Below are 24742 nucleotides of genomic sequence, written 5' to 3' on the forward strand. Positions count from 1 at the left end.
TTCTCTCTCTCTCTCTCTCTCTCTCTCTCTTTCTCTCTCTCCTTTGTATAACATACGAGCGATTAAGCATGTGTATAGTTTTACATGTATGTTGCACGTCTTCGCTTATACACGCTGTGGTTTACATGTTCTGTCAGTGTACATGCACAAGGCGATAAGAGCACACTCTCCGGTCTCCGTCCGTTTTATTGGAGCACGATTCTCCCGTGCCGTCTTCCTGTCTCTCTCTTTCTTTCTCACCCCTATCCTTCTGTCCTGACTCGCCCCGTCTCCCTTTTACAATCTCGCTTTCTCGCTCCCTCCTCTACTCCCCTCTCTTTATCTTTCTCTCAATACTGCTCTAGCGTGTACGAGAAGACGCACACCAGTTCAAACTCTATGCACTGCTTTCCTATCCTTGTCATTCGGATGCAACAGAATAGAAGCACTCCTTGTCGTTGCAATGGTGTAATATAAGAGCGAGCATTCGCGCCTGCACGCGCGTAAAATACGTAAGAATGGAGCGAGTGCAGCAGTGATCTACTATTAGCTTCTTCCTAGTTCCTTTAGTCGTTCCTGTGCCCTTCACAACCTGCTAACATTCTCCTTCCTTCCGTTGTATCCATTTGTCTTCTCTTTCACATATTTCTCCCCCTCTTCATTTCTGCACTTGCGATTTCTACTCCGCCCTCTCTCGTTTCTTCCGTTTTGCTTCGCTTCCAGACATTTTGTCTTTTCTCTAGTTCATCATTGGTGAAGTGTCCATTCTTACTCCGCCCTCTATCCTTCCATCTTTTCCATCTTTTTTTTCTTCTTTTTCCTTCCACTTTGGTAAAGTATTGCTCCTCCTACGCCATTATATTACTTTGACGTTTTAAACGTCGTTCTCAATATTAGTTGATTGATCTCGACTTTACTTTTCTTCCTTTACATTGATTTTTATATTACTGTACTTTTTATATCGTATACCGTTCTTTTTATTGTTATCAAATATAAAATTAAAAAAAAGTTTTTGTCAAAATTACAAAATTTAAATGAGAAATTTACATACGTATTTATAATTTTCTACTAAATATTTTTTTGACATTTTAGATTATTGAAATACATGGTAATTTGGATGTGAAAGGAAGAAAAAGATTTTCAGGACGAAAATGTTTGTTTTTTACGGAATTAAAATATAAATTTACGCGGCGCGTTATCTTTATGCGCTCATGAAACAACGAACAGTTCATTATTTCAGTCTAGCTTTTCCTTTCTTGTGCCTTTCTCCTATAAACTCCAAACAACTCTTCCATTCATTCTTACTCTTCTTCTTTCTCTTTCTCTCTCCCCCTTCCCCCCCCCCCCCCTCTCTCTCTCTCTCTCTCTCTCTTTTGAAAATGTGGAGGCGGTACGTAAAGGTCTCTTTCTCATCAGGTGGAATTATATCGACATGGTGGTCGCTTGTTGCAGCGACTCGAGCGTTTTACGAGCGATCGATCGCGAAATGCTTGAATGATTCGACGGTAAACACCGTCCGATTAATGTCCACCACTTCGTTCACGACTGGACCACGGTGTTTCGTTCGCTCGGTGAACACGTAGCTAGTAATCAGAAAACCAGAGCCGCAATTGAAATCAAGATAATTTTGTTCAATTCAAAGATCTCGTTGCTGCAGAAAATGCTCATTTATTCATTAGAACGTTGAAAAATTAAATCGACGATAACGATTTTAATTTTCTGCTTACAATTCTTACATCGCATTTCTTATATCAGAGTGAAAAATAGTATGGATTAATTATTAGTTAAAGGCTTAATAAAAACGATTATGCGAAAAAAAAAAAACTCGACCGTCAGGAAAGTACGTCGGAAACACGTGGATTAATAAATGTGCTGCTTTGTCACCGTTTTATATAATCAAGTTGTCATTGAAGGCGCGCGATTGTTTTCAACATTTTGTAACGAGAATCGCGATGGGATCGTGTCAAAAGCGCGTTATGTATAAATTAACTAAAGATCGAATATTCTCGCGCATACATATTTTCGCGTTGTATTGTTCGTTAAACGCCATTCTTAATTGCCTTCGTTAACAAGAATTATAAATGTTTAATTGCCGTCATTATTTATTATGTAGTAGACGGTTTGCTTGCGACGCGACATGTGAACTTTCATGTCCTCGCTGTTAATTTACTTGTAATGTGCGGCCAACTCCATTTTTCGTCCTCATGTCACTATCCTCCGCTGTTCGTCAGTCCAAGGCGGATTGTCATTCCGATCAGATCTGGTACGCATGACGATGCGTACGCGGGATTGCAGCAACGACGGCTATACTTAGCGCATTAGACGAATCTCATCCGAGGGCCGTCGCGGACGAAAGGAGGTCGTGGAACAGCTGATGCGGCTGCCGATGCTGCGGATTTGGTGTGACGGCATCTTTACCATTTTTCAGCTTCCTTCTTCTAGTTGCTGCGGCCTTCCGCGCCAATGCAAAAACAGCTGATGAAACGAAGAATTACAATTTATCATAATTCTCTTAATGCTCAGAAGTTCGCATATATTGTGCACCTAATGGCGTACTTACATTGCGACGTTACATTGCGTAACAATAGCTTTTGGTTAACAATTAATTTTGGAATTTATGTTTGCGAATTTGTTTAGTACATGTGTATCCGGATTATTTTTTGTAAACACTAAGTAACTAAAATTGCGTAAATATAAATTAAAAAATTCATATTTTTGTGAACATAATATTCAATTTGTAAAGATTTTAAACAATTGTTAGATCGATGACTTAGAACTCTGTGCTAAACAACAATTACTTAATAAAATAAGAAGTAACGTATAATATGTTTTTTGCTCTTTGGAATACATTAGTTATTAATTATGTTATTGATTAATTATAGGTTAAACTGAATAACAAATGTTCGACAACCGAGATCTACCCTTTTTGCATAACATGAAAAATGTCAACTGCTCAACTAATCATTTAATCGTTAATCGATGAGAAATCCGTGACCTTTTGGGCAAATATAAACTTACGAACGAGTAATGTCCCTCGTATAGATTCCTCGAGATTAGCATGCCCGGTATTGACTATCAGTTGATTTCTTTTTTATAATCATCTGTCTGTTTTACGTATAAAATCTCGCGATCATAAAAATTAAAAAAAAAAAACAATTATTATTGACATGCGAAATGATTTATCGATGCGTAACTTGCTCATATAGTCGAATCGTTATCGGACGTGCAAAAGCGGGCGCATTATTTCCGGAAGAAGCGTTGCAATTCTCACAACGATGCATTTCGCGCAAATATTTGCGCTGCGCTTATCGTAGTCTGATACATTAATTGCGCGGTATATAATTAATTCACGCCTGATTGCCACGAACCTGGTCCATCGATATACCCATTGGCGATGCCGCTCGCGCCCCAGCACTATTTATTTATTTATGATGCGGTCTAATTTACAATCAGTACACGAGAAGGCCAAGCGCGTTGCATAATCGCTGCAGGGAGCACGCGGCTGCTGTTTATCATTATGCGCGGAAGAGAGGAAAGAGAGAGAGAAAGAGAGAGAGGGAAAGAAAGAGAGAAGGGGAGAGGGAGAGAGAGAGAAGAATCACAAGGTCCTCTTCCTCCGTCCCTCGACACACATGCAATTAAACACTCTGCTCTTTCCTCCGTTCTCGCCTTCGTGGCATGTTTACGCTTCCGAGGCTCCGAGAGCTTCAAGCCTTTTCAAATAGCACGGTCTCGCGCTTATGACTTTCTTAATTTTCTATTTATTTTGTATGTTATAATCTGATTCAGATTATTTGCTTTCTGATATTAAATGTAGTAAAAAAATCTTTTCTCTATTAAATGTCTAATAATTGTTAAAATTGTCAATATTAAAATGTAAATTTGAAAAAGCATGAATTAATACTTTTTTTTTACTGTTAGTGTTATTAAATTTTTTAATGCTAAAAATATTAATTTCAGTATTAATTAATTTAGTATAAATAATTTTTTTTTTTTTTGAAGAAATAATTCAAATTTTATTAAAATAGAGTGAAGAGATGCTCGACTAATATCGTAATCGTAATTTTAACGACTAATATCGTAGTCGTAATTTTTGAAATTGCAGCGTTTGAATAGAATTTTCTCGATATTATGTTCAATTTACTTTATCTCTTACATATAATCCAACGATTCATGCGGCTATAAATACACTCCGAGACAAAATAGTACACGTGCACTATCTTTTTCGGAAATTACTTATATAATTTTTTCACTTATCGATTTTATTTATAAGAATAGATAAATTTGCATAGATATAACGTAATCTAAATTTATATATGTAAATTTGTCAACTTATATAAATTTAAACAGTTTTTAGAAAAAAAAAAAAACAAATTCGCCAAATTGTAAACAAATAGAAATACAAGTATTTTGCAAATAGATTAATTTTCTCTTATTTTTCTAAATTACTAATTGCTACCTTAAATAATATCGGAAGCAAAAACATTAATTGTGTGAGACAATATTTAATTGCAAGAGTATCGTGACTTTTTCCGTGTGATAATTTTACTCTTCCTCTCTTTCACCCCAACTTGTTAATTTGCCTTCTCAGTTCTCACCTTTCTACATCTTCTTCGTTCTTTTCTAAATGTTTCCATCCGGCGAAATGGTTGGCAATGGATCGTACTTGCACCTTTCTCACAACTCGATGCCGGTTTAGTTATCCCTTCTTCCGACGTCCCTTTCACTCGGGTCAATGAGCGAGAGGAAGGGCGAATCTCTCACGAAAGAGATTGTGCGAAAGGAGAAAGAGAAGTGGAAAGACCGAGATCCAGTTTGAACGTTGTATGTTAGATCCTCTCGCTGGTCCCGCGCATTTCGAGATAGGATATTCGTTTTATTGCGAATCCGGTTTGCTCCCTGTGTGCACAACGTGCGAGCTGTTTCAGCTCACAGCTGAAAGCCGGACACGGAAGGAGGGAGGGCGGGAAAGAAGAGAAGGGAGAGTCGCGGGAAAAGGAAAGGGCCGCGTGTAACCTGCGCGTGGGGAGGAATCCTTCTTTCTTTCGTTCCGCCAACACTGTAGTCCTCCCTTTCTCCCACCCTCCCTCTGTCCTACCTATCCGGCGTCTGCCCTTTCTCCTCTTGTTCTACTAGTCGTTGCTGCTGCATTGCTGTACCCGTCGCTGTTCCTTCCGCCGCTGCTGCTACCGGCTGTCGACCGTTTGCTCGTCGTACATGGGTGATAGTGGTGGTGCCCTGTTGATGGAAGTGACGAAGGTGGAGGTGGTGCCCAGTTTCAAGGTTGCAATCTCACAGGCTCGCGAACCTCGCACGTTACACACTTTAACTAGACATACGTTTCACGTCTGATTCGATATGACGCTCGACAAAGTAATCAATATTAATGTACTCCCAACAGAAATAAGTAGAAACTTAATCGAGAAATTCATTCAATAATATGATTTCAAAATTAATTTAACAAAAATAGGAGAAAAGCGGAAATATTTATATCTAATTTTAAGCAAATTATAAGATAGAATCAGTTTATCTAAATTGAATCTTCGGTATTATTCGATATTCAATAAGGCTGTTATGAATGTCGCCGATTAAATTTCTTCTAAGGGACAATTAATAAATTGAAATGATAACATTCCTCTGGTTTATTGTATCGACTGTACATCATTAATGGATAAGCTTTGCTTTTCTGCACGATTGCGAAATCTCGTTCCGGAAATATGACTATGAATTATATGACTTAGCATAACATTTATGATCGTTTTTGTTATATATACGCATATGGTTGGATGAGAAAAATACGCACGTGCGGCAAGATTGGATCGATAATCAGGCACGGTGAGCGAAAGGATTCTCGAGCGTCCTAGAACGTGGCGCTTTTTGTCGCAGTGCTTAATGAAAGGCGGTAACGCCTCTTCGCGGAAAGATACGAGTGGATTCTAAAATAGGAACGAGGTTGCACGGGCGTGTGCACTTGTCATTAGCATCGATAGATGCTTATTTACTCACCTCGCCGGGAAATAGACGGCGGAGTTCCGCGAGCACTTCGAGGATTAAAAAAAATCAGTGTCAATTCGCAATCAACAACCGAATCAAATGATCCCAAAGGATCACGGAGCATGGACTGCGCCATCCGTGTGTAAAGTTGATCGACAAAAATGAGAGAGATAAAATGCAAAGGCCAGTCTCTATTTCTTTCGATTCAATCAATCACAATATCTTCAAAAATAGGGAGATTGACTATCTTCTCCCTCTCTCTCTCTCTCATTTTTGTTGACCACATTTGACAGCTCAATCCCATACTCCGTATCTTTGGATGATCCCAGAATAATTTCGTTTGCGATTATTTCAAGTCAAACAGTTTCGTCGAAGGTACGAATTTGCTTTTGTATCTTCGACGAAACTGTTTGACTTGAAGATTCGAGCGCCATCGCTCTGCGCCAAGAATCCGAATCTTATTGTCATGTTTTTCCAGAAGATGAAGAAAGGAGGTGTAAAGATTGATGAGTATCTTGGACATTTATTTATGCACATATTTGCGCGTCTTGCAAAATATCGGCGTACCCAAGGTTGTCCGCCAAGCGAACGTGCGTGACTTTAGATCGACAAACGCATCTCTGTAATATTTTTCCTCGCGATATACGTATATTGAGAGGACAATCGACCTCATTTATAGATAGAAAATATTTATCGTAATATTAATATTCGGAACGACAACGTGAAAATAGTTATAATTAATATTTTTCAGTATATTAATGAGTCTCTTTTCTACCGCCAAGAAGTAGCCATTATTACGCCTCCCTCGCTCAAGAATTTCCTCACGCCCCAGTTTGGGGTCCAATGCCTCAGACAATTGAAAACGTGTGAAACTAGTTGCGCAAGCTGACATCGTTATGCGGTTTTATTAGCAGAGGAAAAGATGTCGTCGAACGTAAGCGAACGCGCACGTAACGCTTTATCATGAATCTGCTCTTATTTCGCTCAATAACTCATCCGCTAATCATGCGTTACCATGATTTTAATTAGTTCGGGGTGTCCCGCTCGCGTGCAAACGACATTCGCATCGCGACCACGCCATTATCTTCGTTCGACACCGATTTTATCAGTTCATCGCGGTTCATTTGAACCGCGGCACATCATTCTCGTACGCCTATCGGGTAATAGAAGAAAATGCGATTGTACTATCATCATGGAGAACGAAGTAATAGAGTGTAGTTAATGGCATCGGCTGATGTCATGCGGTAACCTTCTACTTTGCACGTACAGTAGTTCACAGAAACGAGCGCGAGCGCGGCGCAAACGCTCTCACTCGTCGAAATACAATCGGGATCGGAGTCCGCGAGAATTTTCGTTCTGGGAGACGTTCGCGCAAAAACGCAATCGTAAACGCGAGTTGTAGAAAATAAGTTCCCCTGATGCAACCTTGAAAAGAGCAACAGAATTCTGTATGACAGAAATGATTAAATGTTTTTTTTCTTTAATAAATTGATTTCTTTAATTAATCTCTGAGATTTTCAGGAAACATTCTATTCAGACACAATTATTTTTAACTGGTACACAATAAAAAAATGAATAAATAAATTATTAAAAAATCTAATAGATATATTATCGTTAAAATAAAATTAGCTTGATTGAATTAATTTGTACAATTATTTCCCTCTTTTTCCCTTGTTTATTTATACGTCTCGTTTTATTAGCAAGTTAATAGGCAGGTATTTAAAAAAAAAAAAGCCGGATAGTTGGAATGAAATTAATAATCGACCAAGGCGATAATCAGCATTAATGTGGATCGTTATAATTTTGAGAAACACTGCGTTATTATCGATGCGATTCAGTGAAAGGCGAATTGAATGCACGACCGCGAAGGTTTTCGCAAAACGACGCGCTTGACGCGCATGCTGACGGAGCACGGATGGCGGATCTGCAGCTTGGCGACGAACGATAAGGTCTCTTTTCCACGTACGTAACCAGATAATAAGCCGAGACCTCGACTTTCCAAAGAAGAATACGCGCGCGCACGCGCCTCGCCGTAAGAAAAATAGGAAAAAAACAACGGCGGGATTGCATAAGAGGTCGTCTTTCTGAAACGACAGCTCGTGCCACCGATGGGAATAGTTAGAGGCGTTGACGCAATCGTCATTCAGAGCCGATGCATCCAAGGATGACAAAAACTACACACGAAAACAAATAGCGATACCTACTTGCTAATGAAGTACCGTAGAATTATCGAGTGTCTCTTAAAAGGCGAACTGGTCAACTCTTTCAACACTTTCTGTAAATTTTTTTAATTTCAATGTCAGAGAACATAATTTATAAATTCATAAATTTTTTACAATTTTTCTTATTCCATTGAATTTAGCATAAAATAAATCATAAATTTATCATAAATCAATCATAAACTTAACAAAAATCATAAAGTAATCATAAAGTAATCATAATTGATTTATTTTTTATGAGTTATTCTTTTTATTTCATCTGGCTGGCTTCTGAGAGATTTACTTGCGCAGACTGATTTGATGATTTTTTTCTGCAAATTATTTATAGTTTTAAAATATGCTTATTATTAAAATCATTTACATTTTCTAAATTGTTGTCAATTTAATTACTACTCTAGTTCGACTTATGATTGCATTTTAAGACTGAAAATGATTCTAAAGTGCAATTTGCAGAACGGGATATTATAAATTCACACCGAAAAAATTGTTTAAGTACTAAAGATCTAGCTTAGACTGTTAAGGCTTTAGTTGCTCACTATTTTTGCAAATTATCAAGCATGTCATGTATATGTATACATTCAGAATAGGCAGGATGTGCAACAACTTATAGCCGGAGATATGCAGAAGATGAATCTGAATTGTTTGCATTATATATGACGCATCCATAAAAAGTGGCTGCAATCATAATAGACGGAACATGAGATAAGTATCTGGAATGATTAGCTTCAAATAGAATTCAATTATTCAGTGACTGTCAGTTAGATTCTCACTCAACTCGTAAGCTCGCGTCATATCATTAATTCACGGTCATTCGTAACTACGTTGTTCCCGTTGTTTCCCGTTTGCTTTCTTTTCCAGTTGCTTTCTTATCGTGGCACCTGTTCAAACGATTGTACTTTTACGACAACATTTCTTATACATTTCTATATACTTAACATTTATTATACGCGGCTACGATTCGCCACGATACAAAACGTAGTTAATGTATTGTTTTTATCTTTTTTACATTTCTAGAAAGCACTTGAAGAAACTGCGTGCAAACTATAACGCGATTGTCGATAATAAAAATTACGAGTAATGCATCGTCTGACGAAACATGAATACGTAAAGGTGGACTGGGATTCGGACTTGCGATTAAATTATCTTGAAAAAAATCATTAAAGATATTTCAAACGAATATAAAAAAATGTATTTTTAAAACATAACTATCGGAGAGGACGTGGATAACTTGATAACTTCTCTCGATCAATCGTCGGAAAAATATGTCGTTACTAACTTTACGTACGACTGTACGCTTAGTGTTCCATAACATGAAAATATTTCATCATCGCGACGTGTTGTCGCAATAAAATGCGGGCAAACAAAGATTTTTTTGTCTTTAAAAAAAGAAATATGTTGCAACGCCGTCGCGACATACGAGAAATTGTTTTTCGATTATTCGAGAATACTTGGCTCGAGATTAGATGGAATTATTTCTTTTATTAGAACAATTATTGATATTTTGAGAGTAGCTTATACCGTAACCGCGATAAGCCTTCATACGATACGAGAACAGTCATACACCGATCTGTCACTTTGACTCTGCGCGCAATAATTAAAACGCCGCTCTTGAAACGCACGCGCAGCTGCGCACGAACTACCTTTCTACCTTTTTCTAAACACCGATCAGCCTAATCTTTCACTCAATTTTGAACGCAGCAGACGCGACATTGCATTCACATTACGGGCACATTATGTAATATGCCGCAAAGCGTTATGCGAACGTTTTGCGCTCGGTGCCTTGCACCATTGCAGTCTCAAGGTCTCCACATTGTTATTTGTACGCGGCGTTAACGCGTCCCGATGCGGTCCAGGGACGTGACACGCGGAGAAAATCTCGTCGCGCTCGTAAGCGCGCTCGTGCGAAGAAAATTTCTCTTCCATACAGGCGTTATGAAATAATGCAAAGCAGATAGCCGCTTGAATTTATGTGGACAATAAGCGATTGTTAGTTGGACGCTTAGCTTCCTGAAACTTAGCTTCACTAATTAGACTAATTAAACATACATAATTTAACTTCGTTATTAGTCATCCATTATTACTGATATCTACTTTTAGGTAAGATAACACGACTTTAGCATGTCCAAATGATTTATGATTAAATTAAACTTGAAGTGTCTGAATATCTTTTAAAGTCTTCTTGTAAAAGAAAGCGAACCGATAAGATTAAAGAAATTCTAGTTATTTATCTGAAGGAAAACAATTGGGAAAAAAAAGGTTCATGAAAAAAAGCTTTTCTAAGTCTTTAAATAAATGTTCCGTTTCGAACGAATTACTTTTTGTATAATATTGCAACTTTCTAAAGAGTTACATTTAAAGAACGGCTTATAAGTATTTCTTGTTTCGAACACTTTCCCTTTCTTTGATACATAAAAATTTTTGCATTACATGCTTGCCAATGAAATATGATTCAAAATTAGTCTGAAAATATTGTATGAATATGCAATACGTTCAGCAATAAGCCCAACTTTCGCTTGTCACTCTTTCGACCATTAATTAAAACTTTATTAACTGATACTGTTACAGCTAAAAAATAACTGAAAAAATAACTTCTATCTTAACATTATTCTTTCCGGTAGAAACAATATTTATGCCGACGACGTCGTTTCTACTTAGAAATCTTCAAAATGCTCCAATTTTTTCTTCCCTCATAAATCTCAAGTTTTTCCTTATATTCAAGTAATAAAACTGAAATTCCAAAACTTTCGGAATTATTTTTTTTTCTCATTTAGGCAACAATCCGCATAAAAAAATTATTATCTGAACGTGATATATCCTAAATAATAAAGTAGCCTTAAAAGACGATATAATGATGTCGTCTAACAGTCGTCCCTATGTTGTTTTCTGATATCACTCGGCTATTTGAAGTTTATGATAATACAATCTAATTATTCCCACTCTCTATGTATATTTGTATCGGGAATTTTTCACGATCGATATACGTAATCTGAATACAGATTGACATAATCAAATAATAAATATATCTACACTCTCTTTCAGGTGAACTGCTGAATCGCGTGAAATTACGTTCCTTTTTTCATCTCTTTCAAATAAAAATACATTAATTTCATTTGCGAAAATAATGTTGGAAAATACAATACCGAATCAAAACCGAAAAAAAAGCTAGACGAAACAAATATTCTATATTGTTCATATAAATTGATACAGTTCTCTAAAGATAAAATGCCTCATGATTATTTTACTAATCTGGAAAGACTATTTTAAGGCAAGGAATTCGAGATAACGATTAAACAAAAAAGTTTCCGCTATCCCCCGATGTATACAACAACAAGAATTGGATAATCTCTTGATATTGCCATCGGGGACGAGAGAGGCAGAAGAAAGAGGACGCATATGAGAAACAGCAAAGGGGAGGGGGTCAGATCGTGAGGAAGCAGTAGAGTTCTAGGGGGCAGTGGAGCCGGGAGGGCACGCGATACGAACCAAAGGCTTACGCGCGCGCGTCTGATAAGGTCTTATCGTGTGAAAGCCCGTGGCCTACTTACACTCGGTGCGCACTTATACGCGTCACTAATGCTCGAGCGAGCATTCACGCACGCACGCACGCACGCACGCACGCACGCACGCACGCAGCGCGATCGACATGTGCACACACGCGTTGCACGACTCGCCGCACTCTCATGCGCGAGAGCGCATTGTACACGCGAGCGTACATACGCGTGTGTACATACGCGTGAGCACTCCCGATCGCGTACACGAAGTACGCGAGTCGAGAAGAATTTTCTCAATCGCCTTTTTTCCTCCTTTTTTCCTCCTTTTTTTCCTCCACTCTCACCGTCCTCAAGATGCCATCTTGCAAATATTGTTTTGTTGACGCCTTTATAGTGCGTCCGCGACGAAAGAAAGTGCAGACAACAGTGTTCTTTAAAGACGATGGAAAATATTTTTTTTTTATATAGAATAATCGGGAGAAAAATAATCGTTTGTTCATGTTGTAATATAAAAATTAAAATTCTGAGTTCGATTTTTAGAAAATTTTGAGAAAATCCGTACTAGGAAAACTTAATGATGCTGTAATACTGGAAGAAATTCTCTCTAAATATTTATTTATTATTTGCTTTATTTTGTAAATATTACCGCTCGGTAGTTGATAACTTCAAAATTCTGTGTGTGTGTGTGTGTATTTTTACAATTTTTATTAAATTTTAAGGATTTGCAATATATTACTGATACTTTGATGTATATAATAGTTTTTCAAAAAATTAATAATAAATAGAAGAACAAGTACAAAATTTGCTGACAGAGAAAGAAAAAGAGAAAAAGGTACAAAATATTGATTGTTATTATCATATCTAGATTCCTGTCCTGTAATGTTCCTTTACTGTCGGCACTGAAAATGCGATTTACGTTACGTGCACTACAGATTTTCAATGTAGGCAATCTTTTTCAACTTTGGAATGTAGCTCTAGACGACATTGAAATTATTCTATTGAAATTCAATTCCTATGAAAAATCATTGAATGATGAAAAGAAAAAAAAACATAAATTCACATTGTAAATAAAATCCAAATACACTAACGTGATGTATTTGGATTTTTAACTTCCTGTATCCTTGAGTTCATGTCTTTGATGAGTCTTTGAAGATAAGATTTCCGTTTATGCGACATCAATCGGTCGTTGATATTATTATAACAATTAAATGTGCATAGCAATTTATATTTGTAAAATTAAAACTATGTTTCGCAATAGTAGAAAAATATTGAATAAAAAAAATATCTAAGTATTTTTCTTTATTATGTTAAAATTTAACTTCATATTTTATTTTTTTTTTATTCTTAACTTTCTGCCGACAGTCTTGGACTTTAAAGACAATTGATCTTTTTTTTTATAAATTCTGTTAGATTTAACAATTTAAACTTCTAAAAAATAAATAAAATATAATTCAATTTTTATAGTAAAAACTTGTTAAGGCTTTTACAAGTATGTACGAATTTTTTCAGATTTTTATACAGTCCGGAACAATATAAAAATCTGCATTGAAAATCGAAAAAAACTCAGATTGTAGCTGAAGGTTGCAAATCTCATTTTCTCGACGGGGGTTAAATAGCACACTTGGCGTGAATAGAAAATCAGTAAAAGTACGTTTAAAGATAATCATACAAATTTCCCATTGACAGCTATTTAGTTATTCATGACTGACGATTTTCCAGTGGCGCCATTGTGGTCACTGATGGTTCCTCCCTAAGTAACTTCTCTAACTTGTTCTGATTATATACAACATATAACATTTAAGGTGCTACTGTCAAAAAGTTTCCGGATATTAAACTTGAAAATTGTACAATATTCGGGTCACCGTAACTCAGTGTGATATCATCGTAGACAAAAAAATAAAAAAGCGTGTTGAAGCTTGAAATTTGTAGTTTACTTTTTGACCGCTTTTCAAAAAATGTTTATCTTTATAGTTTTTTATTTTAACAAAAATCACATTGTTGTGTTTCTTACGTACATTTAACAATGTGCAGCTTGAGATAAAAACGTTTTTTTTTTTAAGTTTAATATTTAAAAAATTGGTACAGAGAAAAATTTTACAAGAAAATTTTTAAAAAAGCGTTTATAGATAAAGCTCCATACTCTATGTTTTTTAAAAGCATTGAATTTTTTGAAAAAAGTTTATTAAATTGCGCACTATTAAATATATGTAATTTTAAGAAATACAATAATGTGATTTTTGTTAAGATACAAAGCTATAAAAAATACAAAGGATAAAAATTTTTTGAAAAGCGACCAAAAGCATGCACCTAAATACAAGTTTTAAATTTTAAAAAATTTTTTCATTTTTTCGTCTTCAATGATTTTTTTACAGAGTTACGGTGATCTGGATTGTTCAATTTTAATTTCCATGTCCGGAAACTTTTCGACGGTATATATATTCTTTAAAACTTTTAAAATAAATTGTCACTCTAAAGAGTGAAATTTCACTCTGAAAGATTGAAAATTGAGCCACTCTTTTTCAAGATTAGTTCAATTTTCACTCTTTAAAGCCGGTGGCATGCGATGCTTGTTTCCTTGTTGGAGTGCTAGCTGGATTAAATTTTTACCACTATATTGACTGTTACACAGTATTATAGGTTTAGTACTTATAATGATTACATTATAACGATTTACTTACGTATATTCTATTTTTTTTTCCTTCCTTAAGGCGATGTTAGAGTGACGGCCGAACTCGATCAATACACATTTTTTTAATTTCAAATTAAAGTTATTTCATAAACTCACTATTGTTTCATATACTCAGTTTGTTCGTTCACATAAACTCTGGTGATCACATAAAGCCTGGTGCAGACTGGTGTTCTCTTGTCCGTTCCTAAAACTTAAGAACCTAACTGAGTTAAGAATCCAAACTAAGAATAGTTCAAAATTTAGACAGAAAAGCAAAAAGCAAAAAGCAACAGCCAATCAGTTAGTTTCGGCTTTCTGTAGCTTTCTTCTTACGGTGATTGGCTGTTGCTTTTTATTTCTCTGTCAAGGTCTGATAAGAAAACGTCTGCGTCAAATGAGCACAGCTCTACGAGTTGAAAAATTAATAAGTTTTCAATTTTTTTTCGATTTGGTATAAAGTCCACTGCACCATCTCTCACACATCATACAATTTTGTGTCTACTTTATTACTGTAAAAGAATTTTTTATTCCATCACATAATACGAGAACCACCACTTGACGATGAAAATTAGATATTGAACTAATACGCATATTCTTATTTAAAGGAATTATTTCAGAATTATGATTGTGCGCGCTGGACTTTCAACGCAATCCAATCGAAACATTAATAATCCCTCCACAAATTTAAATCTTAAAAAACTGTAATAAACTTATTGTGGAAAATATTATCTCGGCCGAAGTATTTTTGTAAGTAATATATATGTACCTTAAATAAAACAGTCTTAATTCTAATCTTATTATTGATTTTTGATTCCGTTCAATCAATTCGAAAATTTTTATAGAACTTAATGTCTCAATAATTTAATCATTCCAGCATCCCATTCTTTCTAAATGATCATTGAATATTGTTACAAAGAAATATCCAAGAGTGTATTCGGATTTCCACCCGAGTGTTACCAAGGTATTATTTTATCTTAGGACGGAATCTATAGACGTTACTGAAATTTTTCAGATGTCATTAGCCAATTAGAATCGTCGCATTAGCATCTTAAGAGCATTTTTTGAGATGGTTTTGAGATTAAGAACAGGCTTACGAAGGAAAAAATCATCATATTGAATAAGAAGAAACATAAGAAAGGTTGTCTGATTTGATTTAGCCTCTTGTTATTTTTATATTTAAATAGTTTCCATTATTTTACACTAGGCAGATTTGCAGAAAGAAATCCAATTTTTTACAGCGATTGACCCGATTGATTCTGTCGGCTATATTGAATTCCTGTAAATGAGCTCAAAACTTTATTGGCTGACAGATCTCCACTACTTTTGTACCTACTGTATATCCCCCGCAATGGGTATTAGGTACGGTAAAGACTATACGTCCTTTATTGTAAAGGACAGTCTTTTATTTTAATTAGTTACTAGCAGTAATTAGTTACTAGCTGTCTTTTAGACTTATTTGTTTTTTCAAATTTTGTTCTTTATTTTTCAATATTGTCCTTTATTTTGATATTGCGGGAAATTTTTTTCCAAGTATTACAAATCTCAACTTAAAGTTGAAATACTTGAGGCTTGCATTTACAAAAACGCAATTTTGAAACAAATTGTTTAGAATTTTATAATTTTTTTTTAAAATAATGACGTAATTAAAAAATATATATTCGTCAGAAAATATCATTAAAATATTCTCCTTTAATTTTTGTTAAAAAATATATAAAAATATATAATACATAAATATAATATAACAAAAATATTGATGTTTAAAAATATATATAAATACAATTTGTTTTGTTAATTATATTTTTTAATTTTTTAAATTAAGTTTATTCGAACTAGAGTTGCTTTCATTTTTTTATTATTTCAGATCAAGGGTTTGTTCTAATACAGTCGAACCAATTCAAACAATCAGAAAACTACGCTTATCTACTACTTATCTCAATTTAATTATCTCGATTTGATATTATGCAATGAAACTTTATAATGTACAGATTCTTGTCCCAAACTGGTTGAAAATAAATAGGAATGAAGTCTTAAAATGTTCAGATTTATCCTTTATTTTCTTTAAAAAAGTATTGGGTCACCTGTCTAATTCCACCATGAGTAATAGAATCACTTTCGTTACTTGTTACTAAAGAAATGTAACATTGCTATTTTTTCGTTATCAATAAAAAAAAGTAACGGCGCGGACGTTACCAAATTATTACAAGTAATGCGTTACTTCCCAACTCTGGATATTTACATGCATAAATTTGCATACAAATTTAAGCTCGAAAAATAAACATAACATCATCTTGTTTTCATTAAAGATGCAGCTCTTGATTTACTTGGCGTACTTACAAAAATTACTGGGCAGATATTGTGTTAGTGTATATATATTTTACAATTTAATAAGTGTTATGTATGTATATATATATATATATATATATATATACATAATAAAAAAAAAAAAAAAAATTAGAATTATATTTTATGTCATACGAAGAATATTGGCCTATATTAAATGCGAAGAACACGACGAAAGTAATTTTGTAATCTCACTTTGCGCACGTGAAATAATAATAGCAGCGATTATCGGAACATGGCAATAAAGTTTCGCATCGTTTAACGTTACAAGTGGTGATAAGAGAAGCGTGACCAAGATTTATGAAAATTTCTTTATTTGCTTGTCACTTTAAATATGCAAATTCGCAAAACGCACAAAATGACTGGTTTACAATAATTATTTCCGTCACGAAGAACATGTGCAGTTACAAAATCAAACCTTGAAATAAACGCACGAACGACGTGCAAAAAGTGGTGGTTTTTCTTTTTTCGAATTTTTTTTTTTCAATAAATAAAAATTGATACCAAGTTCGCTAGCTTTCTCCGTAATGCCTCTTAAGATAAGACGTCGCTCTTGATCCGTTATCACGCTGTTGGACGTGAAAAACGTCGAGGAATACGGATACATCCGCGGTGCCTGGAGCAATTGCACGCGCGTGCACATGCGTGCACGCGTACGCGGCGTCGCGTCGTTGTGAAATTAGGTCGTTCGGAAATTGAAACGCCTGCGTAGGTAACCGCGTCTGAAGTTTCGTCTGATAAAGAGGAGAAACGGAATGGTCGTGGATGCTTATCGTCAACGGGGCGCCGTTAAGCAATTTTCCTCGCGCCGCGCCGCCGGAAACGGGAGAGTGGATCGTGTCATCGTACTTCTTGGATTTTCTCATTTCTACATCGATCATCCTTCGTGTTTTTTGCGACGCTGCGTTGTTGAAGATATGACACGTTAAGGCGTCGAGATCGAGATACAGTGTTGTTCGCTAGATAAAAATACTGATTGTAGATAGCACTTGTGACGCATTGTAAGTAGACCCAGTTTAAAATTTGAGTGCCTGCACGTGTATTATAGATATATTCATAGATAGATATAGATTTTTGTTCAAAGTTACAGTGGACTTATTAGCATAAAAGATTTTTCAAGAATATTCATAATAAAAATCTTATCAGATTTATATTTATGTGTAGTTGTAAAAATAAAATTGTATCACACGAAATATTGATCGATTTCTTCCTTAAGGAAACTAATTAAAATCGTGCGTTTCGCGCACGAAGTATACAAGCTTTATATCGATTGCTTTCTACTGGCTCGAAATTTGTATCTTTACATTTAATTAACAAACTTCGTTGTTTCGAGTTAAACTCTGCTTCTTTTATGCTTCCATTGCTCTCGCAGTGCAATGCCCTATATCGCAGTACGTGTTTTATCTAGTTACACATTATCTTTCGTTTCTACCGTCGCAGCTATAAGTCTCGTTTCATCATAATAATAACCTCGAACGATGAAAAGTCGAATGACATCTGGATAAGTTACCTCGACATAATTTCACACATTGGTTTCTAGTTAGAACTTGATAGTTATCGAAGCATCAATGAATGGAAAAGAAATGTGAGAAACGTTTATTTTACAGAGAACCAATCCGTCACGGCGTATTTATATTAATGCTCTTTTTTTTTCACTGATTTCCTATTCAAGAGATAAAATAATTATCAAAAGTAGGTATTCCACGCTGTTTGCTAATTAAAAATATAAAAGTTATGAGTCATTTGTATTAATTTTTTCTCTATGATAAATGACGTTATCAGGCTCGTGAAATTTGTTTATATTATCATGATCTTATATTAACAGTATAAAACATTATTGAATTTTATTTTATACCATTTAAATTGAAAAACATAATGCAAAGAATAAATGGAAAGAGGTATTTTGACGTAACTACAAAGTTTAGGAAATAAACGCATTTTTTATCGATCATAAATAATTAAAAATACTCAATTTTCGAGCCGTACTATGACATTATTAGCAAATTACACACGTTGATACATCACATGTATAACATATCATATGAATGACAGAAACTAGGGAAGGGTCAAGCATTCACATCTCGAGAAACCTGCGACAAAGTTACAGCCTTGGACGGACTGATAGATGAAACGAAGTATAGATACTAAAGAACCATCTGAGATCGAAACGTTGTAAACTGTAACCTCGGCCAACTTAGAAGTGACCATAAATGACGTTTGTGGTAACCCATGAGTAGAGTCTCGGCAAAGAGCGCGAAAGAGAAAACGAGAGATCCAGACAGAAATAGATAGCTAGAGAGAAAGAGAGGGAGAAGCGGATTTTTTAGTCGAACTTTTGCTTATGTAATGTTTTCCAATACAATTGGATGTAAAAGCAGTAAATATTAGATAACTCACGGGATGATTACGTCGAAGTTTCAAAACATAGAAAGTTAATAAACGAGGAGCGCTACGTGTTTAACGGCGATAATTACTCTTCACGTGTTATCAACTTACGTCTCATGGTTATCAGTTCTTCGAAAGAAATTTATATTTACACTTGTATTATATCATAGAAAACAATTTAAGTTTAATGCAATTACGTTTTATTAATTTTCCAACTAAACAAATAAGTATAAAGCCTATACATTTTTAAGAAAAGTAAATTAATATAAATATTAACTTTTGTTGAATTATAAATGTACAGAAGTCTTTTTAAACAAAATGATATAACTTTACTATCCTACATATTGCTATTTTTTACTAAAAAAAAAAATATGTGACAGAAACTTGGTATCATATAAATGTAATATTATAATATATCGATTTTCTTTTAAATATTAGACATAAAAAAAAATGTTTTCTTCATCCACTTGCCCTTTTCCCCGAGTTGAGAATGGTAAATTTTTATTTCCTAGTTTAGATTGCATTCTATTATGTAACATTGAATATGCAACGAAAGAATCTGTAAATCATTCATTTTATGTGCGCTGGAAGAACTGCAGGAAACATTTTGTGAGTATAATACTGAAGGTCGGCGATAAAAGTTGATTTCGTAAAACTGTATCACTCATAAAAGTTTCAGAATCACGATTTCGACGATGGAACTAATAGCGAAAAAGATAGGTGTCATCTTGATGGATGGGCTGGAAAAACGTTCACCAATCTCTTTTCTGTGCATTCTTCAAAAATCGACCGTAGCAGGCAACAAGACCATAGTATTATGAGGCGTTTACGAGGCATTTACGAGCGGTTGCTTGGAAATTATTCCGTAACTAGTCACAATGCCGAGATCATGAGTTTTTATAACGCGCAACATCTTCCACATTTCCTCGACGTTCCTTCATCCGTATATTTTTCTTTCTTCTAAAAACATTTAAAATATGTTTCAGGAAGTTGCCTGAGTTTTACAGTTCTTGCTCTATTTTTCTTTCTTTTTTTTTATTCTATTCGCTCACTTTACTCAAGGAAATCGCGTTAACTAAGACGATTTTCACTCACGCGATCCTAGACTCTTTTCTTTACTCGATTTTTCATAGTCGATTTTTTGCCGATCAATCGACTGAAACGAAGGACCGACGTTTCTCTTGTTTTCAAGTTTCTCAAAGAGAAATAGAAATTGGCCTTCGACGCGAACGTTATAAGGGCGCCGCGACGGCGATAAAAAAAAAAGAGAAACGGATTGCGTGTATCATGACATTTTTCAGCAAGGACATAGTCAGATACTGTGCAATACTATGAATCATTTTATCCTCGTTTAACGTAGGCAAACAAGGATGTAATGATTTATTGTGTTACACTGTGTCTGATTGTATCCTTGCTGAAAAACACCCTCATTCAGAAATAATGAAATCGTGTCTTAGAATATGTAACTTTTGATCTTGTCAACACGATCACGCTTATTATTTCAGAATATTTTAGACTAAATAAAAAAATGATTTATCAATTATTTACTTATTGTCCGAAATTAAGTGTCTACGTATCTTTTGAAAGAACTCTGTTGGAAACACAAAAAAAAGAAAGGGTTTTTCTCTTAAGAATCGTTATAGTACTTTAGAAATACAGTGTTACTTTTGCAATATTTTGTAATGAATCCGAACAGCACGAAACTTGCAATAATATTGCAGTAATATTGCAAATTTTGTGCTGTTGGGGGAAATAACATTTAGAGAGAGACATTCCTTTATGCTTTCAATTTACATCTCTCTCTCTCTCTCTCTCTCTCTCTCTCTCTCATAGATTCATTGATTAACTAAATGGCGCAGAAATAATTTGCCGGAGAAATAGAGTCGATTTTATTACCATAGCCATTACTTTCGCGCGAGAAGTATCGAACGTGTATATCGCGTGAATCTAATTGTTCCTACTCCTTTACCACCGAGCGGTGAAATGGGAGCAAGGTCCGGAGAGTTAGGAAGAGGCTGCTAAGATGCAATAAGTGGCTTTTAGCCAAGCGGTTGGCCAAGTGACTGACTCGCGGGAAAATAGATTGTTCCCGTGAATCAATCCAGGCCAATGCGACACCGCGGTGCGCGAGCTTCTTCACCAATTCGTTAAAATTTTCTAATTCTGAAAAACACAAATGATTAAATGACAGAATATCCGAAATTTACAGCTTAGGAAAAACCTGTTTATCAACGTCGTTTATAATCCTGTTAAATGTTAAATTTTAATATCATATTTTTACGATAATTGAATGACTATTACACAAATTTTTCTGATTTAACGTAATTAGAGATTACACATTTTAGATATTAATATATCAGACATTTAGATATTAACATTCTTTTAAATTAGTGTAAAATATTAAAAATTCTTTGATCGGTATAACAAAAAAATTGTATCAATGACCTTTTAAAATAATTAATTCCTTTCTAAAAAAGTTTCTGAAATATTTAACAAGGAATAATTTGCGGAAAATTAAGATTATTCTTTCGAACAGATAAAAACGTGGTACCTGAGGAGTTAATTAGTTTTAGAATTTAATGGGCACCGGTGCGTTATTTACAAAAAACGATCAGGGCGCTACCATTCACCAGGTTGTGTTTGTTCGTGCCCGGTAAAAAGAGAGTGCCGTTTCCTCTGCGGCTACTTCCCGATGAGGAGAGCAGGAAGCCTTCCACTTCCCACCTTAACAAAACCTACCTTCGCCAAGCTTCCATGTCTCGTCTCCTTTTACTCGTGGTCATGCTTCTCATCGTCTTTCAATGATGGCTTGAAACACTGTGCCATAGGGAACGTTTGGTTACTTTACTTTACTTTCAATTTCGTCGGCACTCACGGCACTCCGGCAGTTGAGAAAATTACATAAGCGGGGTCTGCACTGCGCAAAGAGAAGGGAAGGGAAGGGAAGGGAAGGGAAGGGTCGATTGCGGGGAGCCGTGTCGAAATAATAGTGGCCACACTTATTATATACTTGCCGCCAGCATTAACTTCGGCTTAGATCACTTCATTTCGCTGATGATCACTCCCAAGGAAGGGAAAAAGATTATGGAGCATAATTTTAACGCGAACGACGTGAATGAATATAAAATGTTCCTAATATGGCTAATTGTATGTAAATAGCCATTGTAGATATGCTCTTTCTATTTGCACATAATTCCAAGCGAATAATCTTCACAAAGTTTGATGTCTTCCTGACGACTGAAGTATATTTAACTACAATATTTTTTTATATCAAGACTCGAGTTGTTCATAACTGTCTTATGTAAATTTAGTTTATGAGAACAAAAACATGGCTTACGGTATAAAAAGACATTTTATGGATCGATCAGGTTGAGTTAAAAAAAAAACATGCTTGCTAGGGATCACATTTTACCGTATTTTGTTGTTACTCGCAGTAACGCTAACACGGCCCAAAGAGTGTCGCGCACGACGCATTTAGAAACGATGTTCTCGTTTCAAGACGAGAGTTAAGGTCGGCCTCGAAGTTCTCCTTGTCGATCTCGTAGTGACATAATGACGACTGCACCCTCCTCTGTAGTCCTGCATTGAATGCTACATTCAGATTAACTAGAATTACTGAAAACACTGTTATTGAACGCTTACTATCGTAACTTTGCTACCGATAGCATCAGTTGCAATTAAAGAGTCCATTTTTAGAAAACATATAGAGAGGCTGCTTGTGGATAGAAGTCCAAGGACTAAGAGATCAAACATTATTCGTTATTTCCTTCACGTGGAACACTCCAGAGGTTGGAAATCTATTTAGCTGTGTAAATGGAGATGAAGCACATCGTATATTGTGTTAACCGAGTATTTTTTATGATGTTTACTTGTTGCTACTAAATTCTAAAACTCCAAGAGATAAGTGGGCGGAGAAATAAGGTGACGGAAATAAGGAAGAAGTGTTTTCTCTTACGAACACTGTACGTATATACGGCCCTGCCATATAATCAGGCGGTCTGTCGCAATCGTGCACAGTGCGTGAATACGCGTGTCCCTCGGTTCACGCAGTCGACGTGCACAAGCGTAAGCGCGTGCAAGCAACTATTTATAGAAACGACGAAGATGAAGTATAAGTAGAAGTCAAGGAAGGTGGAAGGCCAAGAAGAAAGCACGTTGCGACCCCAATTTTCCTCGGCCCGTAGACCTCCGCCGATCTGTTTTCTCATCAAGTGACTTCTTTATCAATACTTGACCAAGCATTTATTGATACTAGTGGAATTTTTTTTTTTTTTTTTTTTTTATTAATATATGAACTATTTCTTCAGTAATAGCATTTCAAATATTACGATAACGTTAGTTTATAATGATTTTAATGAATATACACGGTTTTTTACATACATTTAAGATATAAGAAACAATATTTCACTGTTTCAACATTCTCATTATTATTAATACCACAATTTATTGCGATCGAATTAGAGCAAGAGCAATTAAAAATTAATTTCGTCTTTAAAGAGAAAAGAATAGAAAAAATAAAATATCATTTAAAAAATAAAATATATTAATGATCTTAAGTGATGGAGAAAGTAAAATATTTCAAGAATCTAAATGTGTGGGAAAGTATTCATAGAACGTAGAGATATCTCCCTATATTCTAACATTCATCTTGATTTAAAACTATTTCGATATTGCGTACTTGTAGAAAACGATCGCCAGTGAAACGTATCGGTCTTCGTCAAGAAATGTCGTCGATTGAGAAAAAAATGAAACAAGATCGCATTGGCCTGACCTATTTCTCGTCGTACAATTGCATAAACGCACTCGCGTAAGCTCACACGCGTATTTATAGATGAGGAAGGTCGGGAAGAAAGCGCCTAGACCGTTTGACCGTTTGGCAAAGGCAGCTGCCGAGCAATCATCCAGGCGGGTCACTAATAATATCACCCAAGCGTTGTGTAACGATATTCGTTGCGTATCAAGGGGAGAGAAACAATGTCGCTCTTAGTTAATAAAAATGTAACATTTTCAGCGTGATTACGGCGTTACAATTTTCTAAACTGACTGAGGACTCTTAGATTGTTTTTACACATTATTGAGCTCATTCGCGGGTGCGTTACGAAAATTCCTTACATTTTTTTAGAGATTGAAGAAGCAGAATGTGACTCTATGCAATAGAAACGCAGATTCATGGATATTCCAAATTCCAAAATTCCAATGCAAAAGAAGTATATTTCTACGTTTATTTAATTCTAATACTGAATGACATTTTCGATAATTTTTGTAGAAATTGAGATTCCTGTGATGTGTGTTGATCGCTTTCATAAGAACATGTTATGTAAAGTTTTTGGGCGGTGACAGATTATGAATGCTAGACAATGTAACGCAGAAATCAACTTCCCCTTATTTTAATCTTTATATTGTTATATTAGGGAATTTTTGTAAGTTCATATTGATGATGATCTAATTATGTCGAAAAACATTTCTATATGTTTAATTATAATAAAATTTGGATCTGATTTGAATAAAATTTGTTGCGCGAAAAAGACCTTGACGTGTGACTTATATACTCCGGTTTATTTTTTGTTTTATTATAAATTTTTTTTTGTTTATATTTATATGTATTCTATTTTTCACTAGTCCGATAAATTGTATTGTCCAATTGTGTAACAAAATAATCCTAAATA

General features: G+C 35.1%; 1 long non-coding RNA gene across 3 annotated transcripts; it reads left to right on the forward strand.

The window, feature by feature from the left end:
- The first annotated feature begins 55 nt into the window (after positions 1-55).
- LOC147907028 (uncharacterized) lies at positions 56-19825 on the forward strand. Of its 3 annotated transcripts, none has more exons than XR_015547696.1 (4): positions 56-12515; positions 13193-15098; positions 15226-15312; positions 15590-19825. It is a non-coding gene; the product is annotated as an uncharacterized LOC147907028 (long non-coding RNA). The 3 variants fall into 3 exon arrangements; XR_015547695.1 differs by having other exon boundaries at positions 13193-13330; positions 14957-15098; positions 15226-19825; XR_015547694.1 differs by having other exon boundaries at positions 15226-19825.
- Positions 19826-24742: the final 4917 nt, after the last annotated feature.

The sequence above is a fragment of the Acromyrmex echinatior genome, chromosome 16 (genome assembly GCF_024713525.1).
Source record: "Acromyrmex echinatior isolate Ae372 chromosome 16, ASM2471352v2, whole genome shotgun sequence".
NCBI classification, from domain to species: Eukaryota; Metazoa; Arthropoda; class Insecta; order Hymenoptera; family Formicidae; genus Acromyrmex; species Acromyrmex echinatior.